This window comes from Schistocerca piceifrons, chromosome 5 (assembly GCF_021461385.2).
Source record: "Schistocerca piceifrons isolate TAMUIC-IGC-003096 chromosome 5, iqSchPice1.1, whole genome shotgun sequence".
Taxonomy (NCBI): domain Eukaryota; kingdom Metazoa; phylum Arthropoda; class Insecta; order Orthoptera; family Acrididae; genus Schistocerca; species Schistocerca piceifrons.
In genome coordinates, this window is record NC_060142.1 from 288,827,903 (window position 1) to 288,845,623 (window position 17,721).

Consider the following 17,721-nt stretch of genomic DNA (forward strand, 5'->3'; position numbering starts at 1 on the left):
AATGGCTCTGAGCACTATGGGACTTCACATCTATGGTCATCAGTCCCCTAGAACTTAGAACTACTTAAACCTAACTAACCTAAGGACACCACACAACACCCAGTCATCACGAGGCAGAGAAAATCCCTGACCCCGCCGGGAATCGAACCCGGGAACCCGGGCGTGGGAAGCGAGAATGCTACCGCACGACCACGAGCTGCAGACTATGGATCGTCCAAACAACCCATGGAGTCAAACTTCGTGATCATTTTCTTTACACCGACACTTGTCACAGGAGACTTATCTGTTTGAATACCCTTCTTATGCCGATACGATCGTAAAGCTACAATCGCGCGTTCTCCATTCTCATATTAAAACTTCACTAACAGTGCCTTTTCTGGTAAAGTCAACATGCCGCGATTACTGGTGCATCTGACTACCTCTCTCACTACAAGTCATTTTATAGACGATTCCCATGCAGCGTCGCTGATGAGTTTCAGTCCAGCGCCACCTACTGGCCAGGTTTTGCACTCGTTTTTGGTTTCAAGAGCCAACGGGCTTGCTGCAGTGGTAACACCGGTCCCCGTCAGATCACCGAAGTTAAGCGCTGTCGGGCTGGGATAGCACTTGGATGGGTGACCATCTAGTTTGCCGAGCGCTGTTGGCAAGCAGGGCGCACTCAGCCCTTGTGGGGCAAACTGAGGAGCTACTTGATTGAGAAGTAGCGGCTCCGGTCTCGTAACTGACATACGGCCGGGAGAGCAGTGTGCTGACCACATGCCCCTCCATATCCGCATCCAGTGACGCCTATGGGCTGAGGATGACACGGCGGCCGGTCGGTACCGTTTGGCCTTCATGTCCTGTTGGGGGCAGAGATTGGTTTGGTTTCAATAAAACCGCATGTCAATTCAGGCATTTCTGTCTAGTTTTAGCTCTCTACCTTCAATATTCCGTGAGTTAATGCATTTTCTAATGTTAAAGGACTTTTGGCTCACCTTCTATATAAATGATCTAGTGGATAACGTGGGAAACTGTGTGGTGCTGTTAGAGGAGGATGTTTTTAAATGTAGGAAACTTGCAACGCTGGAAGACTGTAACGGCGACCTGCACAGAGGATCAATTGGTGCAGGCATTTGCAGTTGACCCTCAACGTAAATAAATGTAAACGTGTTGTTCATAAACTGACAGAGATCCATTATTGTTGAAGCACACTACTGGCAACAAAGCACTGGAAACAGTAAGATACCCAAGAGTAACCAACTGGGCTGACTACACGAAACAGTTGTAGGGCAAGCAGAAACATGGTAGGATTAATGAACAACCGAGAGAAAGAGGGCTCATATATATATACTTTTTTCGCTTTGTGATAGATAGCGCTATAATAGTCACAAACATATGGCTCACAATTTTAGACGAACAGTGGGTAACAGGTAGGTTTTTTAAATTAAAATACAGAACGTAGGTACGTTTGAACATTTTATTTCGGTTGTTTCAATGTGATACATGTACCTCTGTGAACTTATCATTTCTGAGAACGCATGCTGTTACAGCGTGATTACCTGTAAATACCACATTAATGCAATAAATGCTCAAAATGATGTCCGTCAACCTCAATGCATTTGGCAATACGTGTAACGACATTCCTCTCAACAGCGAGTAGTTCGCCTTCCCTAATGTTTCCACATGCATTGACAATGCGCTGACGCATGTTGTCAGACGTTGTCGGTGGATCACGATAGCAAATATCCTTCAACTTTCCCCACAGAAAGAAATCCGGGGACATCAGATCCAGTGAACGTGCGGGCCATGGTATGATGCTTCGACGACCAATCCACCTGTCTTGAAATACGCTATTCAATACCGCTTCAACCGCACGCGAGCTATGTGCCGGACATCCATCTTGTTGGAAGTACATCGCCATTCTGTCATGCAGTGAAACATCTTGTAGTAACATCGGTAGAACATTACGTAGGAAATCAGCATACATTGCATCATTTGGATTGCCTTCGACAAAATGAGGGCCAATTATCCTTCCTCCTATAATGCCGCACCGTACATTGACCCGCCAAGGTCGCTGATGTTCCACTTGTAGCAGCCATCGTGGATTTTCTGTTGCGCAATTGTGCATATTATGCCAGTTTACGTTATCGCTGTTGGTAAACGGTCCATTTTAACACGGGTAATGTATCACGAAGCAAATACCGTCCGCACTGGTGGAATGTTACGTGATACTACGTACTTACACGTTTGTGACTGTTACAGCGCCATCTATCACAAAACGAAAAAAGTGGTCCAACTAAAACCTTAATATTTCTTTATGTACTACACGAATATGTAATAAAAATGGGGGTTCCTATTTTTAAAAAAACGCAGTTGATATCCGTTTGACCTAAGGCAGCGCCATCTAGCGGGCCAGCCATAGCGCCATCTGGTTTACCCCTTCAAGCTAAACGAGTTTCGTTCTTTGTAGTTTTTTAGTTTGATGCTTATTTCGTGAGATATTTGGCCCGGTCACTATCAGTGGACCACCCTGTATAATGTTCTACATATTAAATTGCGTTTCGATACTATCTGCAAAGGGGCTGAGCGCGGTAAGTGATTTTTCAGACGTTTGATGCTCATCAGTAATGTTGCTAAAGTGTCCTTCCTGTATGTGCAGCTGAAGAAAATGTGACAGGTTTTCCTATTTGCGCCGCCGCACAGGAGAGATGGTCTGACACGAAAGCGATGGAGGTGGTCGAATCGGCCACGCGGGATATAACGGGTCCAGGCAATCACATGACACATTTCACGTAGGCCGGAGTGAAGAGTTATGACTGATATCGTATTTTCGTAGCAGATATCTCTGCGAGTTGTCATCCAGGTGCTGCCTACATGAAACGCTCGAAATATTTACAGGGGCTAAAAGCATTTCCCAATGTCTTGTGTGAACGAAATTATTTCTGACGATATCTATAAACAAGCAAATGACAACAGTAGCCTTTTAAAGAACGACGTGGGCGAGAAACGCAGATTTACAAGTTACTCGTTTTGACAAATGTCCCTACCGTTTGTTAAATAGAGGTAAATTTGTGTGTGCCTCTCGGAAGTATACCAGGTGATTATAAGAACCCGAAGTTTTAAAGTATTATATGTCTTCACTTTTCTGCATCAAATTATACAATAATTTCGTAAAACGCATAGCCACCAACATTTTATCCTATAATAATGTTTTCAAGAGAGAAAAATGTCTTTTGAATATCGAGAAATACTTACCGATAGAGTGGCTTCATTACATTTTGTCATTGAAATTACATTAAGTTGTTCTTCAAAGACACCCATAAGTAATTCTTCGAATGAGAATGCTGTATATGACTACCTCTTGAAAATATCGATTTCGATTCCCACTACCACCAAGGATTCATCCTCGATGGAAAGACTGGAATGCGGTCACGAAGCGCGGTGATGAAGTGTCCCTTATTCAGAAGGACCATTGTTGAAATCACCATCCCAACATCCACAATTAGTTTTCTGTGTTTTTCCTAAAGTAACTTAAGGCAAATGCTAGACTGCTTCCTTATACAAGACCGAGTGACAGTGGGATTTGGATCGGGCCAGAAGAAGTGTGGATAACCTAACGATACGCCGGTTCCTCGCAAGAAGCAAATAGTCTGGAAATACACCGCATAAATGCTTTACGCCCCAGTCTTGACCACAATACTTTACTAACTTTTAGTAACCCTTTAGCGTTTCGGCGTTACGCCGTTTTCAAAGGATCTATAACATACTGATACAAGGGATCTCGTCGAAGTTAATTCCATGAAGCATTATTGGAAACGCAATGTTTCATGAAAGTAACTCCGACGACATAACTTGCATCAACATGTCTTAGATCCTTTGAAACAATGGCGTAACGCCGATGCGCGTAAAGTATAGTAAATGTTAATAAAGAATTATGGTCATATCTAAACTTCTGTTAAGATGCAGATAGTCGCGTTTCGAATCCTCGCCCCAACATAAATTATCTATTGTCTCGTAACAGCATAACCTAGTGCGAATGTTTAATACTTGTGGCTGCACGCTTTCGGTAAAGTTACCAACGCAACAACGGCGTCGTACTGCATCAGATGGAAGAATTGGTTAATAGCAGTTTCAGATAAGTGAAGCAGACGCGGGAGTCTGATATAGGTGACGCTAAGTGGTATCGGTTTCTAATTGTCGTGTGACTGATGCAGGACATGTTCAATATGCTGTCCATCGTTTTATGAAACAAGCTGAAATCGGGTAAGTGCATATTCCACAACAGATCGGAGTATATCGGGAGCCATGTCTAGAATGCTTGCCTTCAATTAGAGCACCCCTCAGCCAGAAGTCGCATGGTGATATGGACGTCCAGGTTGTAGGTAAATGACCGTTGATAATTGTCTCGTGAAATAAGACAGTCTTGGTTGCAAATCGTTTTACCTCCTTGAAACCAAGAATGTCTTATTACAAGAAATTCATAACCGTCGGCTGTGCCAGGCGCCCAGCACGGAATGGAACCAATTTTAGTTGATAATTCTAGCATTTCCGAAATACCTCTGTAGCAGCCGCTTTACTGGCTGTGCAATGGGCGGAGGAGAGATATTTTGCATAAAAGTGATCCCATCCACACAGCCACGCCGTTGAAGGGTTGGAATGACGTTAGTGCGCAAAAGACTCGTAGCGTTCACCAGTGATGGTGCAGGTAACAGGACCTGCAGGGTTGATCTCCTCGAAAAAAATGCGACCCTACGATAAACGTTGCCGTCAACCTAAACCACACAGTCATCTTTGCAGAACGAAGTGGTACCGGTTGATGCGCGAGCGGATTTTCCGGTGGCCATAATCTGCAATTCTGCATACTGACATGTCCTCAGAAACGGGCTTCGTCTGTCCACAGACTGCTCCACGGCCTCTCATTGTCCAGTTCCATGTGAGCAAGAATTTCCAGAGCGAACGTTTATCTAGCTGGCTGGTCAGCAGGAAGAATCTCGTCAACAAGTGTGATTTTGTGTGGGTAGCTGTGCAGGATGTTTCGTAGGATTTTATGCACCGCACTCGCAAGCATGCCGACTTTCGGGTAATACCCCGTAGACTGCATATTTGCACACGACTGCTCGACCTCTCTTGCAATGCTGTGGCCACATCTTCGACGGACGTCGGATCAACTGATTTTCTCCCTCTGCCCGTTGCCCTTCCAAAAAACCTGTCTTTTCGAATTTTGTAATAATTTTCTGCAGACCTTTAGCAGGCATCAGACCAACGCTTTTTTTTTCAAACCGCTGAGTGTTCGGAGCTTCTGCAGGGCTGCTGGTGCACAGTCACCGTTCTTGTAAAAGAGCTTTACCTGGAGCTCCCGATTCATCATACAGGGAGTCATGTTGGGTGTCTTGGACGCATACTGAGGAACAGCCGTATGCCGCGCGTCTGTTGGTGCGCACATTCTGACGCTTACATCAACACCTACCGGTGAAATTTTCGTTAATTGTTTTTCCATGCCGTTTCTCCTTGCTCAGTTATATGCTGTTCAAATCGGACGTCATTCTGAGCAGTGATTCTCTTTCTGCAGCGTTTTGAAACTGGCACTTTAATCAAGAGAATCCTGTAAATGGATGTGCGGTTCTACTGTAAGCTACATTGGATAACTTTTTGATGTAGACAAGCAGTTTTTTAAAATTTATAGCTGACGAGTTATCTCACTGACTTCCAGTGTTTTTAATGGAACTTTTTCGTCTGGCATTCGAAAGAGCCTGCAGTCAGGACTTCCAACGACATACCATGTATGTAACTTGAACAAATAGTAAGAAGTGTTTGTGTTGACCGCTATGCCTACACCACTGTTGCAGGATGACCGCTTCTACCCCCAGACCGGCGGATGTGGAAGGCTGTGAGGATGGAATCTTCCAATAGCGGGCGAGCTTTGATTTAAGAACACATTCTCAATAAAACTGAGCGGTGTCGGCTCGATCCTCATTCGATTTTCTCCATCTAGGATTGTCTTTGCCTCTTAGCTTTGGACCTCGCTAATGGCGCCCTCGTTAATCATAATATAGCAGTGTGGGAAGGCTTCGTGATCAGTGAGGTCGGAGAGGAAGTGGAGTTTGTTTAGAGAGTGCTCTGCTTGAGGCATTTGATGGTGCAGAGCCCAGCGGTCAAGCCTGATGACGATGGAGCATCTGGTTCACAAGCGGTCATTGTCTGTCCCGCCAAGTGTCTTCTGTTGGCGTAATTTGGAGCCGACGGCTACATGAAGTTGTTTTTCACCGGTTCAACGCAAGCGGAGGGGGCCCAGTCTTTTGATGTCTTAAGGAGCGGAAGAACGGGCCCGTGCTGCCCAACCTAAGTGAACTGCCTTTGCCTCTCACCTCTTCTCCTCCTCTTTCACCGTCTGGTGGGTTTTGTACTACCTTAACGCATGGTCAATCCCACTGCAATAAGTTTGTTTGGTATACTTGTTTATTGTCTGTCCCTCCTCCTCCTCCCCACCCCCCTTTTAAAAATAATTGTTTGTTACTTATGAAAAGCTGTACTTCGTTTCAGTATATGAAAGGTAGTTTGTAACTAATGGAAGCTATGTTTGAGATACTATCCTAAATTAATTTAGTGGAGTTAACGGTCTTTAATTGTCCACTTAGTGGGCACTGATCTGGTCTAGAAATCCTACATGTTGCTGCTTAATAAAGTTATTTGTTACAACTGTTTATTGAAGGTTGCTGTCTTGCCTGCCTGCCCCCCCTCCTATTTTAAAAATAGTTGTTTATTGCTTATGAAAACTTGTAATTGGTTTCAACGTATGAAAAGGTGTTTTATACTTAATGGCAGCTGTATATGAGGAATTTCGCTAAGATTTCTCAATGCATTAAGTGGTTACTGATTCCCAAAAGAACTATACCTTGTTGCTTAATAAGACAATTTGGTAAAGCTGTTTATTGAAAGCTGCTGACTTACTTGTCTCCCTTTGAAAATCATTCTCTGCTGCTTACACACTGAAGAGCCAGAGAAACTGGTACAACTGCGTAATATCGTTAGGGGCCTCCCGAGAAGCCAGAAGTGCCGCAACACGACGTGGCATGACTCGATTAATGTCTGAAGTAGAGCTGGAGGGAACTGACATCTGAATCCTGCACGTTTGTCCATAAATCCGTAAGAGTACGAAGGGGTGGAGATCTCTTCTTAACAGCACGTTGCAGGGCATCCCAGATACGCTCAATAATGTTCATGTCCGGGGAGTTTAGTGGCCAGAGAAATTGTCTAAACTCAGCAGAGTGTTCCTGGAGCCACTCTGTAGGAGCTCTGGACGTGTGAGTGCCGCATTCTGCTGGATTTGCCCAAGTCCGTCGGAATGCACAATGGACATGAATGGATGCAGGTGATCAGACAGGATGCTTACGTATGTGTCACCTGTCGTATCTAGAGGTATCAGGGGTCCCATATCACTCCCAACTGCACACGCCCCACACCATTACAGGACCTCCGCAAGCTTGAATAGTCCCCTGCTGACATGCAGGGTCCATGGATTCGTGAGTTTGTCTCCATACCCGTATACGCCCATCCGCTCGATACAATTTGAACCGAGACTTGTCCGACCGCAACATATTTCCTGTCATCAACAGTCAGTGTCGGAGTTGACAGGCCTAGGCGAGGTGTAAAGATTTGTGTCGTGCAGTCATCAAGGGTACACGAGTGGGCCTTCGACTCCGAAAGCCGATTCGGTGATGTTCCGTTGAATGGTTCGCACGCTGACACTTGTTGATGGGCCAGCACTGAAATCTACAGCAATTAGCGGAAGAGTTGCACTTGTTTCACGTTCTCTTCATTCGCCGTTGGCTCTGTTCTTGCAGTATCTTTTCCGGCGGCAGGATGTCGGAGATCTGATGTTTTACTGGATTCCTGATATTCATGGTACACTCGTTAAATGGTCGTATGGGAAAATCCCCACTCCATCGCTACTTCGGAGATGTGACTATAACACTACGTTCAAACTCACTTAAATCTTGATAACCTAGCTGTTGTAGCAGCAGTAAGCAATCTAACAACTGCGCTAGACATTAGTCTTATATAGGCGCTGTCGACTGCTGCACCGTGTTCTGCCTTTTTACATATGTCTGTTTTGAATACACATGCCTGTACCACTTTCTTTGGCACTTCAATGTAAAAGTCTGTTTTCAGTGTAATAACAGGTGTTTTTATAATTAATGTCACCTGCATATGAGAAATTTTGCTAAACTTGTTCAGTGCATTAAGTGGTTACTGATTTTCTGAAGAACTGTACCTCATTGTTGAATAAGGTAACTGGGTAAAGATGTTTATTGAAAGATGCTATCTTGCCCGTCCACTTAAAATACCATTGTCTGTCGCTGGTATATCAGAAATTTTAATTCAGGAAAACTGTTTATTGGAGACTGGTTCCCTTTATTATCGTTTGCTGGCCTGTTCAGTCAGTATTGGCTGTTTGTTGAAGCTCTGTACCCTGATATCAATTTGATGGTAATTAATTAAAATCCTGGACGCTGTTTAAATAGTGTTTGTTTGATACTGGTCTTAATATTTTTTTTCTCTCTCTCTAGACCTGTTGAACGCTGTAGCAAACATGCGCGGACTCCGGCCCTTCCTTTTGGGTACACCTCGCGAATCTTCCCACCCCAGTTTCTCCTATTAAAACTGAATTTAATTTCGGGCGTTTCTGATACACTACAGCCACAGCTGATGCTCACGTGCTCACCATGGCTAGCGGCAGCGAGCAAGTCCACTGAGACAGCGGGATGCTGACAGTGTAGAGTTGAGAGACTGCAGGGCACTCTCACTTCTGATTCGGTGTTACATTGCTTCATATTCTTAGGGAATTGATCTTTATTTCGATTTGACTTCATACATCATGATGAAATGGTGGGCAGTAGTTCATGCTCTTGCTTGTGTGCTCTAGGGAAGGAGTAATGGTAAGCTTTACCTGCATTCAAAGTAATAGGGTGCCGATTTAAACGACTGCAGTAAAAGCGCACGGAGACGGTGAGCCGAGGGAAGCGCGTTTCTTCTGTGGAACCTGGGTGGAAACATTTCCGGATGTCCGAGCTCTCTGGTCTCATGGTGCACACACAGTGGTTGGCACCAGTCGGCCGGCATCTGCGTCCAGGTAGAATGACTAGCGCCGAGAAGTCACTGCTGCAATGACCAGCGCATTGTAGACCGGCAATAAAGCAGACGATGGGGCCTTGTTAGGCAGGAAGCCGACGGGACATCTGTGTGCGTTCTGTGAATTTCCATGTGACAGGTCACTGGCGACCAGGCGTCCAGACTCTGTTACAAAACATATTAGTGAAAGCACGAGGCTTTTAGCGAGTTTATGGCCGTTCTTTGGAATCTTTGAAATGGAAGAAACAGGAGAGATAACAAGCTTTTTGTGGAAGGTTGTGATTCCATCCCGGTCATGTTGTTAGCAAAAGATATGGTTTAAACGTGGGAAAGAGGCTGCGAAGCTGAATCTCTCTTTCCTTTCCTCCCAATGAACTTTAAAGTCTCTGATTGGTCAAAACGGTGTATGCAGAGCAAAGGGCACACTCTCAGCTTCGAATGCAGCGCTCCAGCTCGTGATTGGCTTGTGCTAAAGTGGGGGATGTCTGAGATGTAAATGTGCTTTGCTACCGAGCTGAGGAGGAAGCTGACAGAAAGAGAGAGATCACTCTTGTACTGGCGCTTCGCTGGTAAAGAACTGCAGGTCTCTACCTGTACGGTGAGACTTGTGTCCTTTGCTAGTGTGCCACTTAGAGCCTGTGCCAGTCACCTTCTGAAAAGTCAGAGGTACTGCTTCTAACATCACGCACACAACGAGTGATGTGTAGGTGTACTTATTTGTTTTGAGTCGGCCAACTAAACATTTGACATATTCTCTCATGCATAGTCGTGGCACGGAGTCAGACTGGTTTGGCAGACAGCAAATGGGTCCACTTGCACACTGGAATCCGCTGGGGTATCAGAGGCTAGTAGGAAAGTACCTGCGTTCTGAATTAACCGAACGCGAGACCGCATACTTGCATTTTTTGGGCGCGCACCATCAATAACAGATTGCGGCCGTCCATGACTTCAGTCGCCGAACGCACCGTGGTGTGCCGCCCTGTCCAGTAGGAGGGTAAAGTATTCGCTGCTACGGCGTAAGGCTCCAATACATGTTTCTCAGCACCCTGTTCTTTCGAACCATATTTTTCTTTTTGGAATGGTAGAATATAGATGCTTGATGGTGGCGTAGTTTTTGTGCCATAACCCGGATTCACGTGTATGAAGTCAGATAAAGCGATTAATGTTCCGATTAGTGTCGCGTATCGATCCCCAGCTGATCACTTTGTCCACTATAGACCTCATGTTAGTGAAAGCGTTTGACAAATAAAAATATTTGTGTGACGTTTCTTTAGTTATTTTTGCTGTCTTGCGATGTTAAGGATGAATAAATCTATTGTAATTTAGATCACAACTTCTCATTGAGTTCTGATTGACAGTACCTTCCCATTTTATTATTAAGGTCTAGGTTAAGTATAAGGCTTTCAGAGCTACTGGCGGTGGTAACGGCCTTACTAACGCAAGAAGGGTATCTGCTACAAGCACAGCAAATTAATGCTGGGCTGGTGTACTCTGCGGCTCAATGCGGCCGGCAGGGCATGCAGACGTCCCTCACTGAACCCACGGCTCTTGAAGGTTGGCTGGAGCATCTGGCAATTGCACCATGTGGGAGGCCCCTTCTCGGCGGAACCAGTTCAAAGCCCAGAACCGTCAAGGCACCACCTACGTTATAGGATGCTGCCTGATGGAGTTGTGGCTGCTATTCTGCGCATGCCACTGAAGACTGACGCGAAGACCGCACCAGACAAACTACGCGGCGCTTAATGAACGAGAGCATACATTATGGTCAATGGAAAAGTAATGCCTTCTATTTCGTTCGTCAAGCGAAAATTTTGAAAACAGCGCTATTCTGCAAATCTTCTGCTTCAGTCCACTGCAGCAGTAACTTTCTGCATGAACAGGTGCCAATACCGCATTCGCTTACAAAAGACACAACACAGATGTTCGCATTAGATAGCATTCTGTAACAGAATTATTTAACGTAGAAGGGGGAACATACAGTCACGTCCGTGAAAGACTGAAAAAATGTGTACGGTAATGCAGTAGGGGATACCAGCAGTGTCCATTATAATTATCCGGGCTGTTATGCCGTGGTCGGTTGATGAATTCTGAGGTGATTCCCAACGTTTCGTCTCCGACTGCGAGAGACATCTTCAAGGGGGTCCGTAGCTTGATGGAAGGTCCAACACACTCACTGGTTCGCTACTGTCGGAGACGAAACGTTGGGAATCACCTCAGAATTCATCAACCGACCACGGCATAACAGCCCAGATAATTATAATGGACATGATATTTCCGGCCGTGAAAGTTTACATTTTGATATCAGCAGTGTCAGGCGATGGATTCGTTGGTGTAACGAAGCTGAAGGGCGAACGCCGTTAGGTGACGAAACGCGGAGTGGCAGGCCGGTAGCTTCACACAATATTCAACTAGTCGATGCATCATTCATGGTGACCACCGGGTGACTACAGATGATTTGTGTCACATTAGCACTCTCAGTAAATTATGTGTGATGATGATCATTCAACAGCAGTGATAATCAAACGTTTGTGCGGCCAGAATAAAAAAAAATTGCTTCCTATCTCTTGCAGTGCTTCCGTTTGGAGGGAGAGGAGTTTCTAGAAAAAATTGTGACCGGGGACGAAGCATGGGTTCATTTTTCTGAACCACACGCTAAATAGCAGTCAGTGCAACGGCATCACAGAAATTCACCGAAGAAGGAAAAGTTCGAAACTGTGCCCGAAAGGGAAAGTTTTTCTTTTTCTAGCCATCAGTCTTCTGACTGGTTTGGTCCAGCCCGCCACGAATTCCTCTGCTGTGCTAACCTCTTCATCTCAGAGTAGCACTTGCAACCTACGTTATGGCTACAATATTCTGGGATCCAGAGCGTGTGATAATAGTTGATTGTTTTGGAGCAGGGATGCACAATGGATTTTGTCCAGTAAGTCAGAATCCTGAAACAGTTTTAAGCACCTCTTCAGCGAGTTCGCTCAACAAAAGCTATGGCGGATGTTATTCCTTTTCGTAACAATGCAAGACCACACACCAGTCGTCACACCACTGACTAAATTCTGAAAATTGGGTGGGTAATTTCTTCTCATCCCTCATGCAGCCTACACCTGGCATCATCAGACTTCCATCTGTTCCGGTCCCTCATTGTAGGATTCACTTTGAAGGTGAACAGGTCGTGAGAACATCTGTTCGTCAATGTTTTACAAAGTCAAAAAAATGGTTCAAATGGCTCTGAGCACTACGGGACTCAACATCTGAGGTCATCAGTCCCCTAGAACTTAGAACTACTTAAACCTAACTAACCTAAGGACATCATACACATCCATGCCCGAGGCGGGATTCGAACCTGCGACCGTAGCGGTCGCTCGGTTCCAGACTGTAGCGCCTAGAACAGCGATGCTAACACTACTGTTGCAGGATACCACTTCTGTCCTCAGAACGGCGGATGCGGAAGGCTGTGAGGATGGAACCTCCCATTAGCGCGGCGAGCTTTGATTTAAGAAGCGCCTAGAACCGCCCCCCGGCCACTCCTGCCGGCTTTCCAAAGTCAACCGTGCGTGTTACCGCACAGGAATACATATCCTTGTTAAAGGGTGGACCAAAACTGTAGATACAGCAGATTATATTGAAAACTCATACTGTTGTGGTTTTCAGCCTATCCAACTGCAGTTGAAATTCTGATAAATGAAAAGAAACAGGAGGCCTTAACTTTTGTTGACCGTCGTGTATTTTTCGTGGCCGAGTGTGTCGTGACGGGAGCTCGGTTCCCCCATGTAGGGGGGTGTTAAACGTTGCTTTACGCTACAACCTGTAGCAGTCCAGTCCACGGCTATGGTACACTGCAGCGTCGCAGAGCGCTACGCACCACTGCAGTGCCCAATTGCAAAATTATGAATTCAGTGTCTTCGGGAGTCGTCGGTATTTCCTTACTGATCTCGTTTTATCCCTCGCTATGTTTAGTGTCACTGTCTTCGTTGCCTCACTGTGTGTAATTCCTGATCGAGTGAGTGCGTGTGACACTGTTACTGAACAGTCATCCGTCAGATAGCGACATTAAGGTGGTAGGACGCCTAAAAGGCATTATCTGTATCGAAATAGGCACATTAGCTCGCCACGCCAGTGAGCAGTACGTGGTGGAGAGAACGTCGTAACAATAGTAGAGAATCCCTTTCCTACTCCATAAAATGAATGGAAAATGTCTGTGGTCTGTACGCGTCCTCATCCTTGACAGTTCATATTCGTTGTTTACGGTGGTGGCAGCGGAACTGTCGCACTGTCTCCCTGTCCCTAAGTTTACCCAACACAGTTTGGCGAGGAAAATGTCGCCTGTCTTCGAAAGCTTCCCTTTTACATTCTCTGAGCATGTTTCTCTGACATATGACGTCACTCAGTGAGACATTTTCACCTAGCGTAAGACGTTTTTGTCTGGTAAGCATATTTATTGAGGAAATGCGAGTTAAAGTATCGTTAATTGCTATTTAGCTTCCTGAATTTGTCTTACCTAATGTAAGAGGGTGATTATAAGTGACCGAAACAAAAAGGAATGTATCTCGAGCTTCTGGCAAGGAAGCAACACGAACTTGGCCCTGCATCTTAAGGAGAAAAAGCGTACTTAAGAGATATCAGCCACAGAACTCGATTGCGCGCGAAAATCTGGACCGTAATTCTCACAGTACCGTGCTGCGACCATCTGAAAGTACAACTTTTTAACTTTCGCGCCCACCAGTTGCCTATCACTCGCTCCTCCCCATGGCGGCCGCTTAATGCCCGAGCGCCAAGCACTGTACACCGCAGTGACAACCACGGCCCTGCCATTCGCGAAATGTTCACGGCAAGGGAAGAGGGTATCCAGGAGGGACTGGCATTACAGAGAATGTGATGGATTAAGGATTTGTACGTGTGGAGGACGGTAAAGAGGTTCAACCACCACGCCTGGTCAGAGAGGAGTTTAAGGAGACGGAGGCGGTTGTGGGCTTTGGATTAGATAGAGGGGAGATGGTGGATACAGGCGTGACGGTCAATGATGAGTCCAAGATAAGTGATGGTGGGGGACTCTGCCTCTTTCTGTCACGTGAGCAGTGGGGCTGCGGATGGAGACGTGCGTGCGGTAGGCGAGTGTGTACTGTGTCTAGTGAGACGGCCATGGTCTCGTCTGTGCTGCTAAACGATGTGAACATGTGATAGTGGCTTTGGAATGTATCAGCCTGCAACCGGATACGCTACAGAATCAAACGGCGGGAATTATTCAGGTTCTTACAGTCCTGGTGTTTATACGTATATTTAATTTCGTGCTGTTTGCAGTTAACGGCTCTCCCAGTGTTTAAACGCCCATGTTATCTGTTTCGTATTGACCACTGGTGCACAACTTATTGAACAGTCGTTACCTGTATGAACCAGGTTTGGACACACTTGAGATACAGGCAAGGAGTGTATATCTAAGTGCGTCTCTCTTTCCTCCAAAATAACCACAAGTTTTCTGGCTGTCTGCTGGTATTTGGGTAGTGTGTTCAGAAGTGAACATGCAGGGGCTTAATGATGAAAAGTTTATTGTGTGCTAGAGTCCTGTCGTATTGTAATTATGGAATATACAGGATGAGTCACTAACTATTGCCACCAAGAATAACTCCGATAGTATGAGTGGAGCTGAAATGTTTGTGGGACAAAAGTTGCATGGGACAACTGGGGCCATAGTATGACGTTGGTTTTTGTTGCTAGGTGGGATCGCTTCAGAGATATTAAGGTCAATTTTTTTTTAAGGGATGCTACAGTTTGGTACTTATTTTCTGATAGCGGCTATCGCGACGGATCCAATGATGTATCACAGTAAGGTCTTTGAAGGTCAACGAAGGTTGAAAGGTGGCTACACTGAGTCACAGCGCCAGAGATTGCGCCAAAGAGTATTATTCAGCCGCCTCCACTGGCAGTGCTTGTTGAGATGTGGTAGTGGAGAGTGCTTGCTGAGAAGTCGTAGTGGAGAGTTCTTGTCGAGAAGTCGTGGTGGAGAGTGCTTATTGAGAAGTGGGCAGTAGGAGTTCCGATGTAGCCGTGACTAGTTGTGAGCATGTTGTATGCAGTTGTTCTGATGGGCTAGACAGCCGATGCTGTTCGATTGCGGATGTTGTAATGATCAGAGTGTATGTTTCGCCAATGTATATGAAGGTAATAAATTTTTTTTTATTTTTATTTCAAATGTCTTAAACAATAATGCCTCTTGGTCACAGGTTCAGTCAACAAAGCATCTGGCTTGTGTTCATGTATTAGAGCGTAATTCTGGTTTCTATGTGCAAGTATAGTATTTCAGTTTTATTTAATTAATTCAGTGTAAATGGTATTTAAAATATCTTGTCTTTTTGAGGAAGAACCGTGCCAGATGTGTACGTTGAATCACACTTCCACACACAGAACAGTTACACTTGTGCTTTGTTGTTCGTAGTTTTTGTTTCGTAGCTTTTATAGTTGCTGGGGACTTAATTAATTAATTGTGTTAACGTAAGTTTTCTTTCATTTCTTGTTGTTATTCTATGCAGTCAGATTGCGTACTAATACCAGTCAGGGCCAACCGGTTACGAGACTGCGTAATCGGACAAACAGCTACTAAAATTAAAATTATTTGCATTCTATATTTAATTAAGCCCCCATGCAAGGTCACAAAGGTGACATGAACGTCCATTTACAGAAGGTGTTCGAAATGAAGACCATTGGTATGAATTCAGTGCAGCACTCTTCTTATCATGGATTCAGTGGTATTTCATAGCACATCGGCACTTATCGAAGCACATGTTCTGACAATTCTCTCTCGCATATCTTCAGGTGTAGTTGGAACGTCTTTATAAACAATGTCTTTTACCAATCCCCACAGGAAAAAATTCAGAGGCGTAAAGTATGGCGAACGAGCCGGCCACGACGCATGTCCGCGTCCAATCCAATGATTTGGAAATGGTGTCTGCAACTCGTTTCTAGTCATCAGCGAAAAATGTGCCGGACACCCATCATGTTGATACCACATTCTGTTCCTGGTTGCTAACGGTATTTCTTCCAATAACACACCTAATGTTTCTCGTAGGATTGTGGTGTACTTCCTACCATTAAGATTTCCTTCGAGGAAATGGGGGCCTATAATTCTGTCCTCCAGAATCCCACACCAGACATTCACCGACCACGGTTTCTGGTGTGCAACTTGCCGCAGCCAACATCGATTTTCAGTTGCCCAATAATGTATGTTACACAAATTAAAATTTCCATGTCCGTGAACGTAGTCTCGTCAGTAAATAAAATCGAATTAATAATGTGTCATCCCTCTGAATCTGAGATTGACCCCATCAGCAGAATTCTTTGTGACGCATACAATCCGTACCAGTTAATTCTTGGTCGAGACTGATATAGTAAGGATGATATTTATGACGATGCAGAACACGACAACACTACTCTGGCTCATGCTGATTCCCTTGCAATTTGACGCGAACTAACACAAGGATCTCGTACCACAGTAGCAAGAGTACCAATTTCCGTTTCGTCATTAATAACTTTCCTTTGCCGGATATGTTTCAGACGCGTTAAAGATCCAGTTGTTCCCAATTTATCACACACATATTTAAATGTACGATGTGTAGGGAGAGTACGTTGAGGATTTCTTTCAGCGTATAAGTCTCTAGCTCTCACTGAATTTCTCTGGCATTCTCCGAAATGAGAAACACATCGACTTGTTCTTCGAAGGAATACATCATTCACATTCGCTTGATTCGACGATACTAGTCTTGTTCCTATTAGTGTTGTATTGCGAAACAGTCTAATGGTATATACATGTCAAAGGCATGTTACATGGCTAAGCCGTATTCGGCGAATATTTACTATTTGCACGATATTTGAGAGAGAATTGTCAGAGCATGTACTTCGATATGTGCCAAACTGATAACTAATACCACTCAATCCATGAGAAGAACATTGCAGCACTGCATTCATACCAAAGGTCATTACTTCGGAGACTTTCTGTAAATGGACGTTCAAGCCACCTTTTTGACCTTCGTTGACCGTCAAGGACCTTACTGTCACACACCATTGGATTCTTCTCGATAGCCGCAGTCGGAAAACAAGTACCAAAGTATAGCATCCCATTTAAAGAAAACAAATTTGACCTTCATATATCTGACGCGACCTCACCTAGCACCAAAAAACCAACGTCATGTTATGGCCCCCGTTGTCCCATGGAACATTTGTCCCACAAACTTTTTAGCTAGTATCATACTTTCGGAGTTATTCTAGGTGGCAACAGTTAGTGACTCACCCTGTCTATAATATAATTAATCGTCTTTGGAGTTATGTTATGAATTACGAGTGCATGATTTGGCACTATGACCAGCTTCTTATATATTGGAGTATACAGGGTGATTCAAAAAGAATACCACAACTTTAAAAATGTGTATTTAATGAAAGAAACATAATATAACCTTCTGTTATACATCATTACAAAGAGTATTTAAAAAGGTTTTTTTTTCACTCAAAAACAACTTCAGAGATGTTCAATATGGCCCCCTCCAGACACTCGAGCAATATCAACCCGATACTCCAACTCGTTCCACACTCTCTGTAGCATATCAGGCGTAACAGTTTGGATAGCTGCTGTTA

At 44.7% G+C, this 17,721-nt stretch overlaps 1 pseudogene; it reads left to right on the forward strand.

Annotated features, from left to right (window-relative positions):
• Window positions 1–528: 528 nt before the first annotated feature.
• On the forward strand, window positions 529–646 carry LOC124799779 (annotated as a pseudogene).
• Window positions 647–17,721: the final 17,075 nt, after the last annotated feature.